Consider the following 26,949-nt stretch of genomic DNA (forward strand, 5'->3'; position numbering starts at 1 on the left):
GAGAAATTTGAGCAGAGATGGTAAAGGGATATTTTAAAAGACTTATAAGTCTTATAGTATCTAGTTATACTAATTTTGTATATAAGGTATAAACAGGTATATATTTAGAAGTGTTACAAGTAACAATAAATGTCACTTAGGCTTACTATGTACCATACTTTACCAGAACTTTACTTACAGTATCTCATTTAATCTATGCATTAGATAGTTATAATTCCCATTTTACAGACAAGGAAACGAATGCTCAGCAATATTGAATAACTTGCCCAAGTTAATACAGTCTATTAGTGGCGGGCCCAGGATTTGAACCTGTGCATGTCTGACCTCAGAGATTATGCACTTAACCAATATGCTACGAGACAGGCAGGCCAGGAAGCCACTTAAAAAAGATTAATGCTCAGGTGTGCAAAGTATATATATGAATTACTTTTCTTTCTCCTTATAAAATTGTTACAATCGTACAAATTAGATAAAGCTCTGAAAAAGCAAATGCAGGAAAAGAGGATGAGCTGAGAGCAAATGGGGCTGATGGATGGCAAACCCGGTGGGTGGAGTATGCCATTGAGCAACCTACCAGAACAGAGGAGGTGGAAGTCTGAGGGAGTCAGGAGTCCGTGCAAGAGGGGGAAGAGGGCAGAGATGCTCCTACAGGACGAGCACACACAAGATCCGGGGAGAGCAGGGTTTCAAGAGACAAGAGGGCACGAGGAGCATCCAAAGCAGAAGCACGAGCCAAGGAAGGCTGATTGCAGCTCTCCTGTCCCTGCATCCCTGGTTTCTAAGAGTTCCCCACGTCAGTAGCCAGTCCCAGCAGAATCAGTCTAGGCTGCCGGCTTTGGAGTGGGAACAGGCAGTGTGAGGCACGAAACTGAGGCAGAAGGAGGAGCCTCATCATCTGTGCAGGAGAAAATCCTGGGGAAAGCCTGTGATTAGAGGGCACCAGGTAGATGAAGTACCAGGAAGCTGGATGTTCAGGATGCTTTGCTCCCCGAGTCTCCGATAGTCCCTGCACTTAGCAGAGCTCTACTAGATTATTGCCCACATGCCTCCCTCCCAAGGGCAAAAATCGGTTCACAGAGACAGTTCAGTCCAAGCCCATACAGAAAACCTTTTCCTAGCTACGTTGTAAATCTCCCTCTCACTCCCTGAACTCAGTGATTCCCAAATGATTCAGAGCCCTGTGCCTGCCACAGGTTAACCGTCATCTGTTCCCATCTTGCAGAACATGCCCGATCTGCCAACTGTCCCCTTAGAAAGTAGTGCTGGAAACTCATGTTTCATCCTACCTGAAGCTTCAGCAGCAGAGTATAGTGCGTGTGCTACTTCCCTGAGCCACATCTCAAGCTTTTGGCACCTGTCATTTAAATTGCCTTAGCATTTCAGGCCGCCACCATCACACCTGCCCCGAGTGTGGGCCACTGAAAACTGCTGGATCTTTTGCACTTAAACAGCGCCTAGCAAACCAGATATCCATCCTAGACGTAGGAAAACCCAGTTACGAATAAATTTTACATGGGTCTTTGCCTGTATTCCTATTAATTTCTTTGTGGCTTTAGCGACCTAACATTCCAAATGTCAACCCGGCTGACGTCAGGTTGAATTCCAGCCAGCTGATCATGTCATCGACACCAACAGTGCCAAACTCTTCAAGCTCTGTAATACCCACAACATAAGATAAACTGCCTTCTATGTCTTCAGTAAATTAAACAATTTTCAACCAAAGTCAACACATATTTATGGAACACATATTGAATTAGTTACTCTCCTAAATGCAAGGATGATTGAGAGATAGTCATGAAGTGTGGATAAACTAGACAAGGGTCTGGTGGCCCAGTGGGGGAAATGGGTGTGAAAATGGCCAAGTAGGACACCATATGAATCAAGTCTTATGAAAGCCTAGAAAATGCAGCACCTTACTGAATTGCTTTAGCAGTCGTTTAAGTTTCTTATATATGTGATCCTCACTAAACTTCTCTGTTTCAAATTTCCAGCTGGTTGGCATGGTATCAGTTCAACCTGAAGCTAGGTCTGCCTAGAGCAACTAGACCAACTGGTTGACTGAGGACTTCATACCACATGTGCAAATCGCAACAGAATGTGTGAATTCGATTTGATTAAGAATGTCGATGGCCAGGACCAGTATGTTAGATATATACAAATATCTCATCCTGGGACACCTGGGTGGCTCAGCGGTTGAGTGTCTGCCTTTGGCTCAGGGCATGATCCTGGAGTCCCGAGATCGAGTTCTGCATCAGGTTTCTTGCATGGACCCTGCTTGTGTCTCTGCCTCTCTCTCTATTTGTGTCTCTCATGAATAAATAAACAAAATCTTAAAAAAACAAACAAAAAACCCCCCAAATATCTCATCCTACTAGCACTTTCTGTGACTTTAACTGTAAGACAACAACAATGTGAAAGACAATCTATAAAGTGGAGTCATCTCACATGCTGTCCTTCCAGAATTCAAAGATAACTAGGAAGCAATAGGGAACAAAGGGACCTCCATCTGCAAGGATGAGTATAATAATGGCAGGGTGTCCATTAACTATTTTACAGTCTCAATAATAGTTCAGATGTGCCACATCTCTGCATTTTGTAGGCAGCCACTCTGACCACACAAGTTTTGGGAGCTGAAGCCCAAATAATTATTTGGGTGGTTGACTAATTGTTCCTTCATGTTGCCTTCCTGCTAGAGGGAGGAGGAGGGAGAGGAGGAGGAAACCTTCCTGCCCAGGGTTTTTACTAGGCTGCCAGACTGACATCCGTGTGCCTGATTCACATTTATTAATTTGAATCTTAGCAAGAACAAAAGATTACCTACTCAGGTGTGGGGGTTCTTGGCATTTCACACTGAAAACAATGATTCAAACCTGGATATAACTAGGTAAAACTGAAATGATTCTTTCATAGCCTCTAGCTCCCATTCAGAGCATACTTTTCTCTCTTGACACCCTTTATCCTTGGAGCACTTTAGGCAGTGGGGGTTGTCCAAGGGCCCTGGTTCTGAGACAGGCACCCGATTACAACTTCTCCAGGCAGGACGGCAGGCTCTCTCCATTCAGGCACACCACGACTGACAGCCCAAATATTTTCAATGGACATTCTGTTTGTTTTGCTCTTTACTTCCTTCCCTCCCTCTCATTCTTCCTTCCTGAATCATTCAAATGTTTTATTACTAAAGCTCAAAACTCAGTCGTTAGCCAAAGTGAATATGAAATAAGATTCTAGAAAGATATAATAAACATGAAATAAATGTTAAGAGAATCAAGGGAGCCAATGGACTCAGGAAGTGAATAAAAGGTGTTGGACATTCATATGCAAAAAAGAAAGAGAGAACACATCAACAGTACCTTGAACCATATATAAAAACGAACTCAAAAAGTCCATAGACCTGAATATATAATGTAAAACTGTAAAAGTTCTAGAATAAAACATAGGAAAAATTCCTTGTGACCTTGGGTTAGTCAAAGATTTCTTAGATATGGCACAAAAGCACAAACCATAAAACAGAAAATAATCAATTAGACATTACCACAACTGAAAGCTTCTCTTTGAAAGACAGTGTTAAGAAAATGAAGACTAGCTACAGATGGAGAGAAAACGATTGCAGGGCAATGCATATCTAATAAAATACCTGTAGCTAGAGTATATGAAGAACTTGCAAAGCTCCACAATAAGGAAACAAACAACCCAGGAAAAAAAAAGTAGAAAAAAGATTTAAAGACCCTTCACCGTAGGTGATATATAGATGGTAAATGATCACATGCAAAGAAGCGCAAGATTGTTAGTGATTAAGGGATTGCAAATTAAAGCCATAATGACATAAAAAAAAAGCCATAATGATAATGGCTAACAGTTAATGAAACTGCTAATACCAAGAACTAGGTTACAAAGAAACCAAACCAAAATAAAATAAAATAAAATAAAATAAAATAAAATAAAATAAAAAATAAAAAGAAACCAAAACTCACACATTTTTGGTGGGATGGTACTTTGAAAAGCAGCTTTTTATGATATTAAACACACACTCGGTTTATAACTTGGGGTTCCTCTATTTAACAGATAGTTGAAAATCATATTCAGACAAAAACTCATTTCCAATTATTATACTCTGGCTCTATCCAAAATTGCCAGAAAGTGAAAACAACCCAGGTGTCCCTATGGGGGAGTGGATAGACAAACCGTGGTCCTACCATACAATGGAATACTACTCAGCAATGAAAAGAAATGAATTATGGATCCAGGCAATGACTTGGGTGAACCTCAAATGCATTCTGTGTGAAGAAAGCCAGACTCAAAAGGGCACGTATTCTATGAGTCTATTTTTTTTTTTTTTTAAATTTTTTTTTTATTTATTTATGATAGACACACAGTGAGAAAGAGAGAGAGGCAGAGACACAGGCAGAGGGAGAAGCAGGCTCCACGCACCGGGAGCCCGACGTGGGATTCGATCCCGGGTCTCCAGGATCGCGCCCTGGGCCAAAGGCAGGCGCTAAACCGCTGCGCCACCCAGGGATCCCTCTATGAGTCTATTTATACAACATTTTGGAAAAGGCAAAACTATAGTGCCTGACAACGAATTAGTGATTACCGAGTCTTGGGGGACAGGAAAGGAAATTGACTGCAAGGAGGCACAGGGGAGGGGTGACAGAAATCTTTATATCTTTATTGGGATAGTGGTTGCATGAGTATATACCTACATAAAAATTCACCAAGCTGAACATTGAAATTTGTGCGTTTAACTGAAGGTAAACTGTTTCTTGATTAAAGTGCTTAAAAAATGAGGGTGAAAGAGAAACATTTTCAGATCAAGGGAAATTAAGAGAATTCACTGCCAGATGACCTTAGCTAAGAAATGTTACCACATGGGAACCTGGATGTACAAGAAGGAAGCAAGTGCACTGGAGACGATAAATATAACTATGTGTTTATTCAGTTTTCCCTTCATATATGTGCAGGTGGAGGCAAACAGGATATAAAACACCTACATTATGGAGGGGGAAGGTGGTGGGAGGGGATTTGTTAAGAAACAAAGAGAAAGTCACCAAATCAATTAGGGATTACTAACTCCTAAAAATTTAGTTCTGGCTTGGTGCCATGGTGCAGAGTAAATTCAGACGGGGTCTTCACAACGTTAAACATCCTGATGAATAAAACAAATATGAGCCAGTTATTCCCAAACATTGCATGTTGGGCATCTGACATCCACAACCTGCTCTTAGCGGTCATTTAAAAAATATTTGTTAGCTAATTGTTAACCTGAACCTCTGATTGTAGTTCTCTAAGAATTATTCTATCAAAGCTGGAATTAATAAATGGAGGCCCATCATGGGTAGGAAATGCCAAAGTCATGGGCCAAGATTTAAACTGAGATCCATCTGATTTCAAATTCTGCTGGTCTACCCACCCAGCGCTGGTTTTACCCCAGACTGTGTTCTCCCATATGCAAAATGAAGTTGAAATAATCATACTTATCTCATAGGGTTGTTATGAGAATTAAGTAAGAGAATGTCTGCAAGTATGTGGGAAGTAATGAGAATTCAATGAATGGGAATGCGTCCACACACACACAAAAATCTCTAATTAATACATCTGATAGCCACCCAAGATTTAAGAGGGAAGGAATGTATGTGTAGAACCCCCTCTTCTGTGGATCACTGCACTCTTCTATGACCAGAAATAGCACCTTAATCCCAACAGCCTTCTGGTCAACTGTGCCGTTAGGTAATCAATGGACTTTTGAAAACCTCAACAGAAATGTTCTCCTTGTAACCCACTATATTAAATATTGAAAAATGGAGTGAATTTCAAATAATCCTCAACCTGTCTCTGGGAACTTTCAATAGCCATGGTTACCTTTGAGGCTTACTCCAGCCACATTTTTGGACCCAAATCTGTTCTACAGCAAAGGTCTGTCTGACAGTATTTTGGATTGAATTTGGATTAAAGGATTTAATTGGATTCCCCTAACATTAATTGAGTTTGTATTGTTTGCTGGACATCATGCTAGACACTTTTCACACATCTATTTATTTTAATTTGTCCTAATAAGAATATTCTTTAATGCATCTGCCACATTTTCTGCAGATGGTTTCCTCAGTGTTTCAAAACATGCGAAAAACCTGAGAAGTATCTGTGAGGTTCTTATGATCATGTTTCTAAGATCTGAAATCTTTTAGATGAATAATAGTTAAACAACTGATAAAAAATAGTGTCTCTTATTTGGGCATTGTATTTTTCTTCCAGTATCTTAGAGATTAATCACATTCATCCTAAAATTAGTAATTGTGTATCTTCTTTGGCAGGATGCCTCAAATGCCATCATAAATATCACAGACATTATATGTCTCTCCTTCCTCCACCCCATGTTCAAGGGGAAAAAAAATCTATGTGTTTGTGTACAAAGCTAAAAAAATAATATATAATTCTGAACTCCCCAAAGGGTACTGTAAGTTATGTATTAGCTTTGGGGGAACTCTATTCACAACTCTTCTGATGGCTAGTTTCTTTTTTCTATGACTTGTCATAGTTTAAATCATCCAATTCAATGCTTTGATGTGTCTTCTATGTGTCTGACCCAGAGTCAGACATGCAGAGGAAATCTTAGTCTTCTTACTTCACTCTCCTAGTTCCTCTTCCTCTTCTATTGTCTTGTCTTCTCCACCAGCTCTTTCAACAACTTGTCTCCCAGAAAACTGCCCCCACAAACACACAGGTACGGTTTGGTACCTTCCCAGCCTTGTCTGTTTCAAACTGATATCCTCTTGCCATTTCCTCAACCTCATTCCCCCAGTGACATTTCTGTTTCCTCTGGGGTCTCAGGAGACCATATCCTCCTTCCTTAAAACCACCAGAAGAGGAAAAAGAGTTCACGATATCCCAGTCCTTCTCTTTTACAGCCATGATCTCCTAGCAAGAGCTCTGAGAAAGTATTGCTATCCCCACGAGGGTCAGAGAATTTAAGCAATTTGCCCAAGTTCACAAAGTCAGCATTTGAAGAACAGAGATTTATACCCAGGTCTTCCTGACCACAAAGTTCATGCTGTTTCACTATGTCATCTTGTTCTCTACCACTTCCAGGACCAAACTCCATCTAGCACTCATAGATTTCCTTGATCAAGTTCTGATTTTATCCAATCAGTTTTATATTAGCCCCAAACTTCATCCAAGCTACCTACCATATGGCTTTCCTGGTTTTATGTCTTAAGGTAGGATGTACCTTCTGACCTGGAATAACCTTCTCCTCCTCCTGTCCTAACTTTACACCTTCTTCAAGGCTGACTATGTTCGTCTTCCAGAGGATCTACTTCTTCCAGCTTCAGCTTTTCTCCTCTTAAACATTTGATGAGTTTGGAAGTTGATGCCCCTTGTCTTTTCTCCACCACACCAATCCATCTGCTTCTCCCCCGGAGAGGACTGGGTCCTGCAGCTAGCAGGCAAGCTGAAGCTTGAGGGTGGAAGCATGGCCTTGGCCTGAGCTGGGTTAGATAGAGAAGGACTTCTACCCTCTAGACTGAATCAGAGCCTGGAGACCTGCTGCAAAGAGCCCTGGAACTAGTATCGATCAACCCAACTAATCCAAATTCAACTAGCCCTGGGACTAGTATCAATCAACCCAAAGAGAAGAGAGATAGTACTAGCTCATGGAGGTGCTCCTGAGATGTGTACTAGTGTCCCTGGCCTTTCAGGAGAGCTGAATAAAGGGGCCAAGTCTGTTCTATCCTGAGGCTGAAAGGCTAGTGGCCAAGGGCACCATCAGGATGAAGATGGCTTCCTTTTGGTGCTCTGCTTAAAAGTCTTATTATTTGAAAAAAAAAAAAAAAAATCACCAGGACCAGATGGATTCAGAACTAAGTTCTAGCTAATCTTTAAAAATAAACAGATAAATCAGGTGATCCAAATGTAACATACTTTTGCAGAAAAAAGAAAAAGAAATCTTTAGTATCCTCTCACATAACTCTCTTCATTATCTTTCCTCTCTTTAATGTTCAGCTCCCCCTCAAGCTCACCCAGAGCTGTCTTATCCTCCAACCCCAATACACATACACATTTAGCTGCCTTTACAGACTTGCTGGATTCAAAATTATTTCTCCTTGCCCCCTCCCTCATCAAAAAGTCTGTGTCCCCAGGGCAGGTGGTCAGGCTGAGTTTTAGGGTACCCACTTTCCCTGCTCAGATCAAACAGACAATATTGCCCCTGGGGGGCTTGTTGGAGCTGGAAGGCCCCTCCTTCTTCCTGGGAGAGCGCTGCCTCCCTCTTGTGGGCTCTGCTACTGTTGGTGGAGAGAAAACCTTATAAAACACTGTGCGGATTCCTGTCTCAAGTAAGATGTCTATGGCTTCAAGTAACAGAATACCAACCCCAAATGTCATAAACAATAAGTGCGTTCTCTTAGATAACTTTACATCGAGGCAGCCTGTAAGGGTGGTTGATTCAGGGGCTGAACAATATCATCTGGAATCCAGCTTCTTTCTATTTCTGCCCTCTATGGCACTAACTTCATCCTTGTTCATGTGCAGGATGCAAAGACAACGGGCTCTTTCCCCAGACAACTCCAGCAAACCTCACCTAACATCTCAGCCCAATCACAGGTAAGTGGCATGGTTGGCTTTTGATGAATCATCTGTGACTTAGAAAGGCAGCCACAATGCCCGTTTGAGTTCCACCTCCTATCCCCAGTTGGTTGGTGAGGGAATTCAGCATGAACATCCCAGGAATGCCCACTGGAAATAAGAGTCATCACCGACAGAAAAATTAACCCTTGGGATAAGGGTGATGTTCTTAAGTTTGACTATAGTTCATCCTCACTACTTGTTTGTCAAGACTTCCCTCTTGGATTCTTTCATTTTATGGGAGGGATGATTGAGATGAGCAGAACATTATTTCAAATGCTCTTCCTAGAATGGATTGCAAGTCACCTGTTGTCATGACTCTGGCCAGTTGCCATTCTACTAGAGTTAATCCATAGACTACTGCTATTGAGATGTTTTTGAGGTGAACTAAAAGTATCTAATAGGCTTAGTTGGAGGGTTTTTTTTTCAGTGGAATGTGTTAAAAAAAAAAAAAAAAAAGCTGGACACTAGTTAAAGCCAGTAACAACTTAAGACTTTCTTGAGTAACTACTGCTTTAGAGAAAAAGAGCTTGAATGTAGGACTGAGCTCAATGCTGTCCTGCGCAGAGGTGTGGAGACCCAGTGGGAGCCAGAAAAGTGGAATCACAAAGAGCAGGTGTGTATTTGGGGTGGGGGGTGGGGGTGGGGGAGGGGGTGTTGGTCAACATGATTAGGCCTTCAGGATTTGTTAACCGCCTGTTATGGAAGTGGGGTTTCTGCTGCCCCCTAGAGACTGGGGAATAGGGTTCCTGACTTTAGGCATTCACTGGAACAAATAGTAAATTATTTTGTCAACCTTGAGTTTTCCCAGCTAGTTGCTCAACCATAGATGCGGCTTTGACCTGTAAGAAGCCCTGTTAGTGTGTAAGATCTATGTGTGTGCATGTGTGTGGGAGGGAAGGGTTGCAAGAAATTGCTGGTGATGAGAGTAAAGGACAGTTTTCAGATATAACCTAAAGAAGTTATGCTATGGGCAGCCTAGGTGGCTCAGTAGTTTAGCGCTGCCTGCAGCCCAGGACGTGATCCTGGAGACCCAGGATTAAGTCCCATGTCAGGCTCCCTGCATGGAGCCTGCTTCTTCCTCTGCCTGTGTCTCTGCCTCTCTCCCTCTCTCTCTCTCTCTCTTTCTCTCTCTCTCTGTGTCTCTCATCAATAAATAAATAAAATATTTAAAAAAAAAAGAAGTTACGCTATGATAATGATCTTAATGTGTACAGCTGTTACCATAGGATTTCCCTTTGTCACTGAATTTATAATTTTGTTTACTAACACAAAATCAAATTAATACTCTACATTGAACTTTTTTTACTTTTTAAAAAGGTTTTATTTATTTATTCATAAGAGACACACAGAGAGAGGCAAAGGCACAGGCAGAGGGAGAAGCAGGCTCCCTATGGGGAGCCTGATGCAGGACTTGATCCTAGGACCCCAGGATCATGACTTGAACCAAAGGCAGATGCTCAACCACTGAGCCACCAGGTGCCCAACCACACTGAACTTTTTAATTGAGTAGAGGACCAATCAAATATTATGCCTCAGTAGCCCCTGAAGATATTGCTGAGTAGCAGCATAATACATATGTCCATAACCAGCTCTAAAGGAGAGCCCTGAGTCAGCTATCTGGAACAACTGTTAGTTTTTTGTTTTTTTTTTTTTAAGAAGCAAGGTTTTGTGGGGACATAAGTCAAACAAGTCAGCTTTTGCCTACCAGTTTTAAGTGGTGCTAGAAAATCAAGGAGTTAGTCATACAGGATGGAAGTTTTTAACCTCATGAATCCTTTCATTGTAGAAAAATTATTGAAACAACTGGCAATAAAGGATCTATGTTCTCTCTTAGAGTTGCGAAAAGGATACATGTCAGATTAGTTATCAGAACATTTTCCCAAAGCACAGACACTCTTTGGAAATATGTATGTGAAAATGTGAACACCTTCGTGAAGCTGACAAAGATGAAACACAATTCTAGAAAAATTGGCCATCATTCATTATCGGTTGTAAAATTGTTTCATCTTTGCAATCACAAGAACATTATATGGGATAATATGTTATAGGGAAATGGAATACATGTTTCACTAAATCAGATATTCCCCTGGTGAGATTGGTTCTATGCTATAGGCTGAAGGTCCTACAGGAAAAAAAAAAAAGTCATCTTATTGCTGATCACATTTGGCCTTAGGTGATGCCAGTAGATCCGGGTGAAAATTGAACAAAACAATTCTGTTTACGAATTTGCAAACCAATAGTCCAATATGCAGTGCCCGGCACCCTGTGGACATCAGGAAATATATGTTAGGTAAAGTTTTCAAAATGTGTATTTTGGCCACATGTAAATAAAATATCTTAGATTTTGAGTAATATTTACGTCTCAGCCAGTTGGATCACTGCTGTATAAGCATCTTTTTCAAAGAGAGGATAAAAAGGCAAGAAGCTCCGATTGTTCAGTTACAAAGAAACCACATTATTATCACCCTTCTCACTATTTCTATTACACAGAAGCATTTGATTGGAATATCCTGGGACCAAATCTCCCCGGTAAGAAACAGCTGAGACCAAAGAAAGACGCAAGAATGTTCTCTGAAGAGCCAGCTGACACTCCTGTAGTCAGAGCCAACAGGTTTAGAGTCCTTAAAGAAGCACCCAGAAGCACCCAGAGCCCCAAATCAAGTTTACCTAATCTCATTTAGCACAGGATTTAAATACTTTTATGTAGTTTCTATGCCAAAGGTTAGAAGGGTTTTTACTCAGTGCTAGTTTCCTGAGGGTAGCATTTGAAAGCATGTTTCAAGAAATGCTGGATCCTACCTTGGAATCTTGTTGCCTTTTGTCCTTAGTCCTAATTTTAGGACTCTTTGTCTCTCTCCAGTTGACTCCATTGTATAGTTGTTTACAACTCCATTTCCTCTTTTGGGGTAGGTACTTAATATGTTCTATTGCTATTTATATTCCCTTCTCCTTCAAAGTCTTTCCAAAAACCTCCTGCACTGTCAGCGTCCAATGAATGCTTGTTAAACACAATGAATCAAAAATAGAGAATTAGAAGTGTTGATGTTCTGTTGGAAGCAGCAAGAAGTCACATATGGTGGTTACGGTGTAGGAAGAAACTAAAATCGCAGAAGAAAAGCCCAGCCATCTGGGGCCATTCAATGTAGGGACAAAGAGCTTCACACACCTCATTAGCCCCTAGGAATTGCAAGGAGATTCCGAGGGATGAGCACTTGATGCTGGAAATGACCACGCTGAGTCATCAGATCTAAATGAGGAGCTGTGTGATCAATTTATAGAAGGGGTGGGGGGAATGAGATATTTTTCCTCTATGGATTTGGCAAGGATATTTTTAAGATAGAGCCAGTGCCATAAGGGCACAAGATCTGGATATGCTTATACACTGCTGGAAGGCACAAACAGTTCAAGAAAAACATTTTAAGGACAGTGCTGTATGTTTGCAAAGACATATGACACAGGGCTGTTCCCTGCAGGATCGGCGCTATGAAAAATTGTCCATCAATAAAGAACCAGTCAACAAATATTTTGAAAATTAAATTAGAATATTTCAATGTAATATAAACGTATACACGCTCATTAAAGAGAAGGACGTACGCTAACATATTAACAGTGGATGGTAGGATCGCAGATGGTTTTTATTTTGTTTTTTTACGATGCCGTGTTTTCCAAAATTTTCACCAATCTACGCGAATTAATTTAATAAGGAACAAGAAAAGATTTTCTTTGTGCGTGTTCAGGGGTAAGCTGTAGCTATTTGAAACATTCATTTACGTAGAGAAACTCACGCCTTGACCATTCTGTGTTCGACTTTTAGGAAGCGCCTACGATGTCAGGTCCTGAATATTCAAAAATTAAAGACATGGCCCCTGCCCTGGTGGAGTTTTGGTGGAGGAGATGAGTTTCTACTCTACCGTTTACTCAACTTCCCCTTGTGCTAGGCATTTTGTTTAGATTATCTCGTTTAACCCCCACAACTGTTCTGGGAAGTAAACACTACTATTATCCTCCTTTCACATAGGGGGAGGCTGAGGCTTAGAGAGGTCCAGTGACTTGGCCAAGATCACAACTTTCAAGTAGTGAAGGAGAACTTCAAACACGGCCACACCCAGTCTAGATGCCCTTCACCAGGAGTGTCTCAAATAATTATACTCAAGGTGAAGTGTGCTGAGGTGGAGGTAAATACAGAGCGTTATTAGAGCACTTGGGACACGTCTCTAACCCAGAGTGAGCGGAGGAAAGGATGGGAAGGCTACCTGGAGGAGGTGCTACTTCACTCAATAGAACATAAATAGGAGTTGGGGGCTAGGACAGGTGCAAAGGGGTGTTCCAGGCAGAGGAAGCCACATGTGTCTGTGCTCGGAGGCCCCAGAGGTGGCCGCCCACGAGGCTGGAGCAACTCCAGGGGGAGAGGGGGCAGGATGACCCGGGCAGCGGGGCCGAGGCTTCATTACAAGGGGACATATTTGCTTCATCTGCCAGTACTGCATGAAATGAGTCTTTCTTTCAGTGTTGCACTAATGGGTAAGAAAAAGGGTTAAGCAGGCTTTACAAAATCCCATCCCTGCTTGACTGATTAGTGCCATGGCAACCCAGCAGCAGCCAACACTTGTCAAGGCCTCTTCTTTGGCTACAATCATAAACAGTGATAAAACATTACCTCAAGGCTTTATATTTTTGCCATCAGTTAAAATTCTGTGTGGTGAAGGCTTCTTCAAATCCCAGCTGAAAGAGGAGGGGGTGGGGGAGAGAAAGGTATATTTTAAAGAATGTGCTAGAAATGCTTTATGCATATGCTTGAAGAATTCAAACGCTTTAACCTCCCAGCCCCTTGAAAAGGCCAGAAGCCTTACTTATCAAGGCAGAGTCCTGAAAGGGCTTTCTCCTTAGGAATAAAGACTTGACAGGAGGTAAACAATGACGCTGCACTCTGCAGCTTCCAGAAGCATCAGCCCCATTGTGTCTCTAGTAATGGTTGCTCTGGGGCGCGCGCCACCCCCTCCTTGCACTTTTAACTGGAGCTTCAAGAGAGCCCGGCAGTCTCACAATGACTGCTGTGTGACAGCTGTGTGGCGGGTGGGACTTGTTTCTAAAACAAATCCACAAATATTTAGATTTGGTACCCTTCTCGAAGGCACTCTCAAGTCATGCAGCTTCTTCAAAGTGACAGCTCCTCAGAGGAACTGCAAGCTTCTCCGTGTGGATCGGAGACTAGGCTGGGACTGAATCTGGAATCCCTTCCCTCCCTCCCCCCCCCAGCAGCTTCCCCTCCACACCTCACCTAACCTCACTAGCTCAGTTTCCTGCTCTGTCAAATGGGATCCACCCCCTCCAGTGTAGCCCAGAGGACCAGAAGGTAAATGGGACAGGCACATGCTGGTATTCAGAAATTCCTAGCTGTCATTATTTATTCAGGGACACAAAGTCACATGCTAAGTCAAACAATAAAGCCCTGAAGTGGCCTAGGCAAACAGTCTGCACCCCTGTCACCATAGGTCATTCATCCTTAGCCACACACTGCTTTCATGCTGTTGTTGTTTTAAGATTTGTATTAACTTATTCATGAGAGACAGAGAGAGAGAGAGAGAGGCAGAGACACAGGCAGAGGGAGAAGCAGGCTCCATGCAGGGAGCCCGATGTGGGATTCGATCCCAGGAACCCGGGATCACACCCTGAGCCAAAGGCAGCCGCTCAACCACTGAGCCATCCAGGCATCCCTGCTTTTCAGGTTTTAACATCTCTGAAACTGGAATGTGTCTTATCCTAGGCCCTGTGTCACGGCTACCTGGCAATGGTTTTTCTTTTTTACTGGATCATAAAATACTGGAGCATCTTACAGTGGGCGACACCTTACAACAAACGAAATAGGGTAGTCTCTCCTGGCACAGGGAGCGCTTTTAGTTTGGTCACCAGCCAACAGATAAAAGGAAGAGCCCTAGCCTGCTCCTCTTCGGTAGATCTCAGACAGAAAAGATAAGATCCGTGGCCAAGGCCTCATCTGGTCTTTCTGAGCCTCCGCAACCTGGCCACACATCTGCTCCTAAGAACACACACGTCCAAGGCCTCCCTGTACTCAGCCTCCCTACGTGCTCCATACCATCTGGCGCCGCCTTTCCCGGTCTCCTCGACTGTCCTCCCAGCCGCACGTGCTACCCCCAAACGGAACACAACAGACGGGGAGATTTTCAGAGCAGTTTCTAAAATGGAACCAGGAATGTAATGAATGGAATTTTCTGGGCCTGTGGAAACATGTTGATCACAGATGTCAGGCCTACTGCGAGGGGGGGAAAGTGGGAAGGTGCTCGTGCAAACACACACACACATACACACACACGACAGATGCACTTGCTCTTGTGAGAAGCAGAACCAGATTATGAAGCAGCTTAGGTGGCCCTTGCTTGGGGACCCAATGGGTAAGGGGGCTAAAATGTCATTGCCATGGATTGGAACCACGGTAACCAGCGAAGTCAGGTTTCTGAAAGTCACTTCTCCACCTGGGGGCCGGCTGGAAGACACACAGGTTGGTGCTGCTCCCCTAAATGACACACTGACCTCCAGGAGAAATAGTTAAAAGCACATAGATAAGCAAATAAACCAAAACTTCCTATAGGTGCTAAACTTCCTGTTTCAAGTTGAGTGTTTGTGTGGTGCTTATTGGCAAGTCATATAGCGCAGTTACCGGATTGACCACCAGTCTTAAACTCTCACGCCTGAAATTAGTACCTGTGGTTGGCAAGTTAAAACAACTGTCCCAAACTGTCAAGGATGTGGGGGTTCGCTCTCCTTGTCTGCTGATAAGTTTTTCTGCCACTGTTTCATTGGATGCTGGGAGGTGACGTGGGTGTCGGGGTCAGATAGGAAAACATGAGTTTCCAGGTCTCTTTGGAACAAAGAGAGTTAGCACCTTGCTTACGAGATGTGTGGAGGGGCCAGAGACCCCGGAGGATTGTCTCCCAACCAGGACCTAGTAATGTGACCTCGTGGAGTACCCTAGTATGCCTGTCCCGCTAAATAAACTTACTGAACAGTATATGGAAACACACAATATCGAAACATATATCAAAAGAATATTAATGTGAAGAGGGGATTATTAGACTGAGTAGGAAGCTCACATGGTCCAGCTCTTGCCTAGAGCCATGCAGAGTTCATTTACGTATGGAAATGAACTTGGATAAAAAGATCGACTCATAGAGAAGGAAACAGGACAACGGAAACAAAGAATAGTTATTTTTCCTCCTTTTTCAGAGACGTACATATCATGCATTTCATAATTCAGAGGAAAGGGTAAAACTGGGTGCTCTACAGCAGTTGGAAAAATTTTAGTCTCAAGGTGATCCAAGAATTCAGAGTTCAATTATGGAGGGTTAATTTTTGTTCCTCCTTCTGCATAGATGACTGTTCCTTTCTTTGGGTTGGATCTAACGGCTCCTTGTCCTCAGACTTCAAGGATTTGAATGGGGAGAGAGAGTTGCCAGATTGGAGATGAATGGAACTTGAACCGTTTTGAATTTCTACATCAAACTGATTGGAACATTTCACATAATTTCAACACGTGTAATTCTGCTGTAATTCCGATTTTTAAATTCTAAGCGTTTTTTCCTTTTCCTAAAATGAATACATTTGATTAGTGTCTTCCAAATGTCTTCCATTTTTTTTTAAAGATTTTATTTATTTATTCATGAGAGACAGAGACAGAGGCAGAGACACAGGCAGAGGGAGAAGCAGAGACACAGGCAGAGACACCGGCATGGAGCCTGCGTGGAACTCAATCCCAGGACTCCAGGATCATACTCTGGGCCAAAGGCAGGGGCTAAACCGCTGAGCCATGGGCAGCCCTGGTGGCCCAGTGGCTTAGTGCTGCCTTCAGCCTGGGGTGTGATCCTGGAGACCCGGGATCAAGTCCCGCATCGGGCTCCCTGCATAGAGCCTTCCAATTAGTGTCTTCCAATTAGTGTCTTCTACTAGAAGCCCTAGTAGCCTAGCCCTGGTAGCCTAGGGCTATTTTGGAAGATAACACCTCTATACTACTCATAACTCATCTGCAGACCTTACTCAATTTTTGTTCTTTCTGGTCCAACATTCACTCCAGGTCCCACATTATAAGTAGTTTTCAAGTTTTTAAAATCTCCCCCAGTCTGAGACAATTCTTTATTTTCCATGCCTTGATCTTTTCAAGGGCCCTTCAGTTTGAACCGGCTTGAGGCTTTTTCACAATTGTGCAGAGGTTACACATTTTTTGGCAAGAAGATTAAAGCGGTGATATGGTGCCCCTTTCGCGGCGGCCTATCAGGAGGAGAAATCAGTGTGTCTCCTCTTTGGTGATGCTGAATTTGATCGTTCAGTTAAGATGGTGTCTGCCAGGACTCTCTTCACTGTCAAGTTATGGTTTTTTTTCTCATTGTAACTCATAAGTCTTTTGTGGAGAGACACTCTGTGACTACGCAAATATTCTATTTCTCATCACATTTTGTCCACTGGTTCTGGCAGTCTTGCTAGCCTGTGACTATTATTACCGTGATGTTTACCAAAGAATAATTTTTATCATTCCTTTGGCATTCATTAATTGGAATTCTACTGAGTCCAGGCTTATCCCTGGACTTTCCCTTGCCAGGCCTGGAATCAGCCATTTCTCCAAGGAGCCCTGATTCCTTTGATTGAAGAATGATGTTCAGAAACAAAGAAATGGTGGGTACCAGGGGTACTCATCATTACTGGGGTGTCACCACTTCCAGCCCTTTTCAATGAAAGATCTAGAAAACATCTGTATGCCCATGCACATGTGCACGTACACACATATACACATCTCTGTTTAAAACCATGATTCAGGGCAGCACTGGTGGTTCAGTGGTTTAGCACCTGCCTTCAGCCCAGGCGGGATCCTGGAGACCTGGGATCGAGTCCCACATCGGGCTCCTTGCATGAAGCCTGCTTCTCCCTCTGCCTGTGTCTCTGCCTCTCCCCCTCTCTCTGTCTCTCATGAATAAATAAATAAAATCATAAAATCATAAATAAATAAATAAATAAATAAATAAATAAATAAATAAATAAATAAACCATGATTCACATTCATATCTCTGATTCCAATCCAACACCACAAGGTTGCTTGCAGTCTCCCCTTTTCCTTCTTTACGTCTTCTTTCTCTTTTATTAAGATACTTGGTTCTCATTATCCACAATCTATTTACTTATTTGCACAATCCTATAATGCACATAGAGTCGTTTCAGAATTGTTAAACATACCTCTGTGAAAAACAAATGCTCCAATTCAAATCAAATATTTCTTTAAGTTCTTTTTGTTTTAAGCCTTACATTATATCACATTACATGTATGTAATGATTAATTTTATGTTTCAACTTGACTGAGCCATGGGACGCCCAGATATTTAGATGACCATTATTTCTAGGTGGGTCTATGAGGGTGTGTCTGAATGAGATTGACATTTTTTTTTAAAGATTTTATTTATTTATTCATGAGAGACAGAGACAGAGGCAGAGACACAGGCACAGGGAGAAGCAGAGACACAGGCAGAGACACCGGCATGGAGCCTGCGTGGAACTCAATCCCAGGACTCCAGGATCATACCCTGGGCCAAAGGCAGGGGCTAAACCGCTGTGCCATGGGCAGCCCTGGTGGCCCAGTGGCTTAGCGCTGCCTTCAGCCTGGGGTGTGATCCTGGAGACCCGGGGATCAAGTCCCGCATCGGGCTCCCTGCATAGAGCCTGCTTCCCCCTCTGCCTGTGTCTCTGCCTCTCTCTCTCTCTCTCTGTCTGTCATGAATAAATAAATAAAATCTTAAAAATAAATAAATAAATAAATAAACCGCTGAGCCACCCAGGGATCCCTGAGATTGACATTTGAATCAGTAAACTGAGTAAAGCAGATGGTCAGCACCACCCTCCCACCCCATGTGGAGACCAAACACAGTCTCTTGAAGGGCTGAATAGAATAAAAGGCTGGTAGGGCATAATTATTTTCTCTCTGCTTATCTTCCAGCAGGGGCATTGGTTTTCTTCTGACTTTTGGAGACTCAAGCTAGAACTTACACCATCAGCGCTCCTAATTCTTAGGCCTCTGGACTCATATTGGAACCATTGGCTCTCTTGCATCTCCAATTTGTGAACTGCAGATCCTGGGGCTTCTCAGAACTGTGTGAGCCTGTTTCTTAATATATCATAGGGAGGGATGCCTGGGTGGCTCAGCGGTTGAGTGTCTGCCTTCAGCTCAGTGTGATCCTGGAGTCCCCATATCGAGTCCTGCATCGGGCTCGCTGCTCTCCGCCTATGTCTCTGCCTCTCTCTCTGTGTCTCTCATGAATAAATGAATAAAATCTTTAAAAAAAATAAATCATAGGGAGAGGTAATACAGATCACAGGGTATCCATCTATCTTTCCATCATCTATTAATCTCAACCTGTAGTTATATCTATATCTGTATCTATCTCCTACTGGTTCTGTTTCTCTGGAGAACCTGGACTACTTATATACAATATATAATTAAAATATTATTTTCTGAAATTACCCAGGTTAGCACTTTTCTTTGGTATTCTCTTCACCGTGGTCATGTTGTTCATCTGTAATTGTCCATTTGGTACCATTTAAATTCTTTTAAAAAATTAAGTCAGGGGATCCCTGGGTGTCGCAGCGGTTTGGCGCCTGCCTTTGGCCCAGGGCGCAATCCTGGAGACCCGGGATCGAGTCCCACGTCGGGCTCCCGGTGCATGGAGCCTGCTTCTCCCTCTGCCTATGTCTCTGCCTCTCTCTCTGTGTGTGACTATCATAAATAAATAAAAATTAAAAAAAAATTAAGTCAGATCTTATCTGCACAAAACCCTCCAGACTTGCCATCTTACTCTAAGTCAAATTAGAAGTATTTCCATGTTCTAAGCCTTGCATGATCCAGCCTCCTTAGGCCCCTCTGACCTCATCTCCTCGCCACATAACCCCTTGCCTACACTGGTCTAGTCACACTGGCCTCCTTGCTCTCCCTTCAGCATCCCACATGTGCTTCTGCATTAGTGCTTTTGCACTCGCCCTCTCCCAGTTGTCGACACAGGTAGGCCCTCACTTCCCTCAGGCTTCTGTGCAAGAGGCACTATATTATATATTTTCTTCTTTATCTGTCTTAGTTATAAAAATGTAAGTTGCACGAGTGCTTTGTTCTGCTCGCTGCCACACTCCCTGACCTAGGATGGTACCTGGAACTTAGTGGGAACTTAAATATATTTGTTGTTGAGTGTTATTGAATTAACCTGCTTCATCTTTCTTTAAGGAAATATCTTAGATGTTTCAGATGTCGATGATTAGTGTTAATTTGATAACAGATTGCCAGCATAAGGACTGACGATCTGTATTTCTAACTCGAATGCATATTACAGTAACTGCACAAGTATCGTATGTGACTCAGTCTTATTCATTAGAATGTTTGCCTGCAATATAGTCCTCCCAGTCTCTTTGATAGCTGTCTGTCCATATAAAGGAAATATTTTTTTCTCCTAAATTCTCTACAATGAACGTGTATTATTTTTAAAATTTTTTTTACAGTTTCATTTATTCATTAGAGAGAGGGGCTGAGCTCAAGCAGACAGAGTGACACGCAGAGGGATAGGGAGAAGCAGGATCCCTGCAGAGCAGAGAGCCTGACATGGGGCATGATCCCAGGGATGACCTGAGCCAAAGTCAGACACTTAACCACTGAGTCACCCAGGGGCCCCTAACATGTATTACTTTTACAATCAGAAAAAAAAAAAAAAAAAGCAAATGCTATGCAAACAAGCTCATATGTTAAAGTGTGAGTCCCCATCAAAGGATTCTTTTTTTTTTTTTTTTTTTTTTCCCATCAAAGGATTCTTGTGATACCATCCCTCACTCCTCATTCTCTTGGACAATCTTTCATGTTGAGAGGCTCCAGAATCAACCTTTAAGGCAACTGTCTGAAAAAGGACCATGAAGCATATTTGCACCCCTCCAGATAGGCCATCTACTATTGGGTAAACCAGCCTATAAAAAGACAGTTATCCCGAATCATTTAATGGGAGGGCCAGAATAAGGGGACAATAACAGATCACAAAAGTGCGAGGCAATTATTGAGCTGGTTCGAAGGGAACTTGACAAAGGGAGACAGAAGTGAGAAGAAAAAGGAATTGAGCTCTAATGGAGGGTCAGGATATTGCTGTCTCCTCTTGCATTTAAACACAATAGGGAGGGTGGGTGGATAGGGGAAGCACTTAAGATGAGTGCAGTGCATTATCAGCACTAGGAGACAGTGTTTGGAAGCCAGATACAAAACACCAAATTATGAAAGCAATTGAATGGTTTTTCAACTGAGAAATAATAGCTGGAAAGTTCTTTCCACCAGTTGAGAGCACAGATTTATTTCTGTAAATTGAAAAGACTGGGACTAGCTAGCCAAAGGGATTGTTAGATTAATGGAATCCTACACCGAATTTCACTGGGGAGGGTTCTCAGCCATCCCATTTCCTGACGGAACGTTACCAAGCCTGAGGGTATGTGGATGATGGAAAATGAAATGGGCAAGGGGAAGAGAAAAAGAGGATAGAGAGTCTTAATTTTGTAAGATCTCATGGGATGAGGGAAAGACTCTGAAGGCTGACAGATGTGAAAATCTCTGTGGTCCCTCTGGTGTTGGAGATCTGTCCGAGATTTAAGGGACTCTAGTCAGAAACGCCAGCACTGGGGCCAATGGGGTGGGAGCATCTGAATTAATAATGAAGACACTGGTGAGATAAAGGGTGTGCTTCCTTCCTAAAGTCAAGGACTCTCCTTTGCAGAGAACATCTGGCAAAAAGCAGGAAGATAAAGCTTATATGAGCACAAAACATGGCTTCTTTAGGCCTTTGGCCTTTTTTCCTAGGCATCATTTAAATTCAAGAAACTGAGGCATCTTGAATGACCCTTGAGATTTCCCCCATGAAGACTGGTGGTTTTGGAAGCTGTGGAGTCCCCTCTGCTGTTCTGAACAACCTGGCAGTATGCTGCAGGAGACAACTTTGGTTGCCTATCCAATAGCAATCCCCAACTCACTCTCTTCCAACAGAACCTGATTTTTTTTTTTTTTTTCTAGTATCCATACTTTTCCAAGGAACCATGTGCTTTAGGGAATGCTGGTCCCCTTCCCAGTCCCAGATGTGGAAGCTTGATTACACTAAGCCAATGGAGAAAATTTAAATCCCTGACAGCAATTGGCTTAGGAAGAAGCTGTTTTGGCCAGGGGTATGTCTAGAAAGCCAGTGGCAGAAGCTTTTGGGAAAGGGTTTTTTTTTTTTTTTTTTTTTTTTTTTTTGGGATCTGGAAAAGGTTTTATAGCTCTTTAAAAGAGACACAAGAACATGAAAGACTCCTAACTCTGGGAAGCAAACTAGGGGTGGTGGAAGGGGAGGTGGGCGGGGGGTGGGGATGACTGGGTGGCGGGCACTGGGTGGAGGGCACATTTGACGGGATGAGCATTGGGTGTTATTCTGTATGTTGACAAATTGAACACCAATAAAAAATAAATTTATTTTTAAGAAAATAAAATAAAAATAAAACCCCCAGATAATTAGGTAATTATATTTAGTATAATGTCTGTATCACTGTCATAATTAAAAAAACTTTTATTCCTCAAAAAAAAAAAAAAAAGAAACACAAGGAAAAGTCTCATTTTTGTGTTTGAATAATGGACTGCAAAGATGTGCTACCTGGACCTCGACAGCCATATTTTTAGGCATGAGGAAGCTAACCAACATGATGGGACTGAAAGAGCAGAAGGAAGAACTTGGGTTCTTGATGATGTTGTCATGGTGCTGGGTTGAACAATCCTGAAGCTGTAATATCCCTTGTTATGTGAGCTCATAAATCCCTTAGCTGTTTCAGCCATTCTGAGTTGAATTCTCTGTTGCCCAAGTTGTTCCATTTTCTTTTTCTTGCTCTTATAATGAAACTTTGAATGTGCCTGCAATAAAGCCCTTACCTCAGGACCGGTCATGGAGTAACAGTAAGGCCTCTCTCCCTCTCACTATGTGGGAGGTCTCCCAGAGTGCAGAGAGTGGGGATGCTCCCAGCATACCAATGGGCCCACGGTTGAGACAGGGACTCCCATCACAGCTAGATTCTAAGGCAGCTTTTCCAGGTGCTGGTAGCCCACCGTAATAGCTGAAAATGCCCATAGGCCTGGAGGATTGATGTATGGACCAAACTTAGAAATGGTTCTTAGGGGGATCCCTGGGTGGCGCAGCGGTTTGGCGCCTGCCTTTGGCCCAGGGTGCGATCCTGGAGACCCGGGATCGAATCCCACATCAGGCTCCCGGTGCATGGAGCCTGCTTCTCCCTCTGCCTGTGTCTCTGCCTCTCTCTCTCTCTCTGTGACTATCATAAATAAATAAAAAATAAAAAATAAAAAAAAAAGAAATGGTTCTTAGGCTCACCTTTGGGCTGGACCACTTCTGCGTTACCTCCTGCTGTCCTCTGGTATCCTCAGGATGCCCAGACACTATCTCTCTGCCATGTGATCCTTTACAGGATTAGCACAGCAGACTTGGAGTGCTCAAACCATGCACATTCTAAACGCAGGACTGGCCTTAACTCAATTCTGGCAGATAAACTCTAGGCCCTTGGAATATCCTTCCTGATGAGAGTGTCTTTGTATAATTGATTCTTTGGTCTAAGCCAGATAATTTATGCTAACAAAATGATTTATGGTGAACATGTGTTCCATCTGCCTGGGGCGCTGGGCCCCACCATATTTGTTTGACCCATGGAGACCTGGAGAACTGAGTAGTTAAGGTCAGCCACTCAGGTGCTCCATGCCTTTGTGTCTGACCCCCAACAATAACCCTGGACATGAAGGCTCAGGCGGGTGCCCTGGTGGGCAATAACACTTAGTGTGTGTCATCACACAGTGTTGCTGGAAGGATTAAGCACAGCCTGTACAATTCCTTTGGGAGCAGACAGCTGGAAGGTTACACCTGGTTTCTCCTGCTCTGTGCATCTTTGCCTTTACTGACTTTAATCTGTACTATTTGCTATAAAAACCATCACCATATGTTTACTAGCTTTTCTGAGTTCTGTGAGTCCTTCTAGTGAATCCTTGAGCCTGCAGGTGGTCTTGGGGTTCCCCAACACCCCCATTACACAGAAACCTAGAACTTCTGTTGAAATCTCTTATATTCTTTCTAGAGTCGCATATCAACTCAGTGTTTAGCTGGGTCAACTGATCCCCTGGAAAGAGCACTGGGACCTGGAAGACTTGGATTCACATCCCGGTTCCATGACATGGCACTGGCAGGGGCCTTGGGGGAGTCACAGATCTCTAATCTGTGCTTTTTTGCCAAGTGGGACAAGATCTGCTCTACTACAGTAGGTTGTTGTGTGGACCACATAAGATAATGCTTGTGACAACGCTTTGAAGACTGTATGGATTTTTAACGATTAGATGTTGCATATACTTTTAATACTTGACACAGAAGTGGAATATTTAGTAGCTAACACCGAGTGTTGAATTTGTGCCAGGGACTTGAACATGTACTGGCTCGTTGAATCCCTATTCTAGAATTAGCCTCATGTTATATCTTAAATAGAAACTTTGCGAGGAGGAAATTAAACAAACTTCCCAGGGTTCTATAACTAGTAACGAGCAAAGCTAAAACTCAAACCACAGCCATGTGATTGAAGAGTTCAAGCGATCAACCATTTTACAATGCGATTCTATCAAGTACCCCCAGTGAATTCAGTCTCTTAAATATAAAACACCTTAGAGATGTGTAGTCTGTCATCTGAAAGCACCAATAATGATCTAGAAGCTCTCCCTAGACCAAGGCCACTAGAGGAAATATACCAGTCTTACCTAAGATGGTTGTCTTTGGTTCTGGGTCAGGATATTCAACAAGTAAACGTATCTTGGGACGTGTAGAGACACACCAGTCAACACCACCAACAAGAGGAGGGGGATTCACTGCCCTAGCTCCCTTTTCCTGTTTGCCCAGTGTATTTTGAATAGATTTTCCTTTTGGCATACAACTGTCACAGTCATGACTAGGGGAGAATTCTATTATATCATCTGTCAAATGTATGAAGCATTTTTCACTGTTTTCTGAGATAACTGAAAGCTTGGTGGTGAAGCACATCTTTACTACTTCAGTCCTGGTTGTGTTTTCTATGTGGGTCAAGATGGAGACAGTATATCATTTCATTTCGCTGATTAAATGAGGAGAGAGGTTTTGGGTACAGATATTAATACATAAAACAGAGTTGTAAGTGACAACATATTTTGCTGTCCCTGACACTTTGATACACATTTCCTGGCAGCCCAAGATGCCAGGGGCATAAGACACTAGATAATATAGGTCAAGAATCCTTGGGCTTCCAAACTCACATTTGAAACAGAATTATAAACAAAAGAATCTTAAGACTCTGTACTTTCTTGAGGTGTTTTATGGATTTGTTTTGGAATATGTGCTTTGCTACATTACGCATTTACACTGTCATGAGGGATTCGACTTCAATGATCGTGATGATGTAGCAGAAGCAAAACACTGTTCTTTCTCAGCAAACATCAATGAATTATTGAAAATCTGGATTATCTGATAAGCAAGATTCCTTATTAATATGCAGTAACATATGCAAGGTGGTCTTTTAACCTGTGAGCTTGTTCAGAAGGAAAGAATCAGAAATGAAATATTTCTCTTCTTTTCAAGCTGAGATTTTGAAACAGGCCAAGTAGTGTGTCTGACAAGCGTTTGTTGTTAACTATGATACTAACTTCAATACACACATACACCACCACCTACACACATGCCACCCCACAACTCTCCCCTCTCACACCAAACACACCCACACACACTACACACAATACATACACCGCACCTTTACACACACACTACACACCTGTACCATACACAGTGTATCATACACACATATTTCCCTTTCCACCAAGTGCAAATCCACTACACATGCTCGCCACACTGTGCCACACACCATAGTGCACACACACACACACACATACACTTCTCACATCAACCAGACATGCATATACACACATCACACCACACCACACATATATGCATACCACACACACTCATCCTGCAAACAGGAGACTTTACCACACACATGCCACACACACTATACCACATGCACATGTCCTCTTACACCAAACACAATATAGCCCCCTCCCTACCTAACCCTAACATGATCTGGCCATTGGCTACCTCCTCACCTAACTTTCAACCCTCTCTTCCTTGTTTGTTATACTTTAGATACACCTGCTTCCCAACCCATTTCTTGAACACTCCAAGCACTCCCGTCTTTGCATCTGCAGTCCCCGCTACTGAATTTCTCCCCTCCTGCCCATGCACATGACTTGGGCTTTCTTCAGAAAGCCTTTCCCTGACTCCCCCTGCCCAGGGAAACACACAGATCACTCCCAGCCTGTGTGTCTGCCCCTTCCCATCCATTCTCCAAACTGGCTTTAGTTATTTGTATGCTCAATCCCAACCATGAGTTCTGAGTGGTCCTTGGAAATCATCTAATCTAGTCTGAGAGTCTCATTTTTTGTAGAGAACGACTTGGAAACCGCAAAAGAAGTGACTTGTCCGAGGTTACACAAATCATTTGTCCATCCTTTCATCAAACATTTAGTCAGCTCCAGTGTGCCGGTTGCTAGCTTGGTATTGGGTATCGGAGGGGTATCCAAAGGGCAAGAAAACTCACATTCTCTTCAGGGAGACAGGTAATAAACAGGGAAGTGTATAGTGGATGTGAGGGAGTGATTAATGCTTAAAAATAAAACTAAACAAAACAAGAAGCAGGAAGGAAAAAAATAAAACCAGAAGTAATAGCCAGGAATAGTTGAGAAACATTATCCCAAAGGCACGTGGAGATGGAGTGTGTTGGAAGTTCTCCAGATGTTAAAACATCTGTTCTTTCAAGACAGTAGCCAGGTGGCAGGCTAAGGTATGAGTGCGGAAGATTTAGCAAGGGCTTCCTTTGGACTTGAAAAGAAGGCACAGTTTCCGACTCTAGGTTCAAGGTACCTGGGCGTAAAACACCCTTAGATGGTGTATTGGCTTTCTCTGTAGCAATAATTGCAGTTAAGATAATGGTGAAATCTGGACTGGATCCATTCAAAACACGGTACATAAAGAACCCTCACAGAGTTTAGATATTGTAGTTTTAAAGTCAGTTGCCGCTAGTAGCTAGAGCCGACTTGAACACCAAGAATCTTCTGAGAAAATCATCAGCCGTCTGAAAGCAGAAGCCAGGCTGCTGAAAACTGGGAATTCAACCGTGGTCACACCCAAGGCCACAGCCAAATCGGACCACTCATCCAGGAATGGCCCAGTCTAC

General features: G+C 42.8%; 1 protein-coding gene and 1 long non-coding RNA gene across 6 annotated transcripts in view; one reads left to right on the forward strand and one right to left on the reverse strand.

Moving 5' to 3' along the window:
• Positions 1-11,569, reverse strand: part of PCED1B (PC-esterase domain containing 1B) — a 61,444-nt gene extending 49,875 nt beyond the window's left edge. For both annotated transcript variants that reach the window (XM_072798215.1, XM_072798217.1), the window contains exon 1: positions 11,416-11,569. The gene's annotated coding sequence lies outside the window, so the exon portion shown is untranslated. The remainder of the gene's footprint in view (positions 1-11,415) is intronic.
• LOC140617208 (uncharacterized) overlaps positions 1-20,134 on the forward strand; it is a 61,825-nt gene extending 41,691 nt beyond the window's left edge. Inside the window, exons 6-8 of one of the 4 annotated variants that reach the window (XR_012017411.1) lie at positions 8,521-8,592; positions 11,107-11,145; positions 16,005-18,601. This is a non-coding gene — a long non-coding RNA (uncharacterized lncRNA). The other 3 variants (XR_012017412.1, XR_012017409.1, XR_012017410.1) reach the window with 3 other exon arrangements.
• The last annotated feature ends 6,815 nt before the right edge of the window (positions 20,135-26,949 follow it).

This window comes from Canis lupus, chromosome 25 (genome assembly GCF_048164855.1).
Source record: "Canis lupus baileyi chromosome 25, mCanLup2.hap1, whole genome shotgun sequence".
Lineage (NCBI taxonomy): Eukaryota > Metazoa > Chordata > Mammalia > Carnivora > Canidae > Canis > Canis lupus.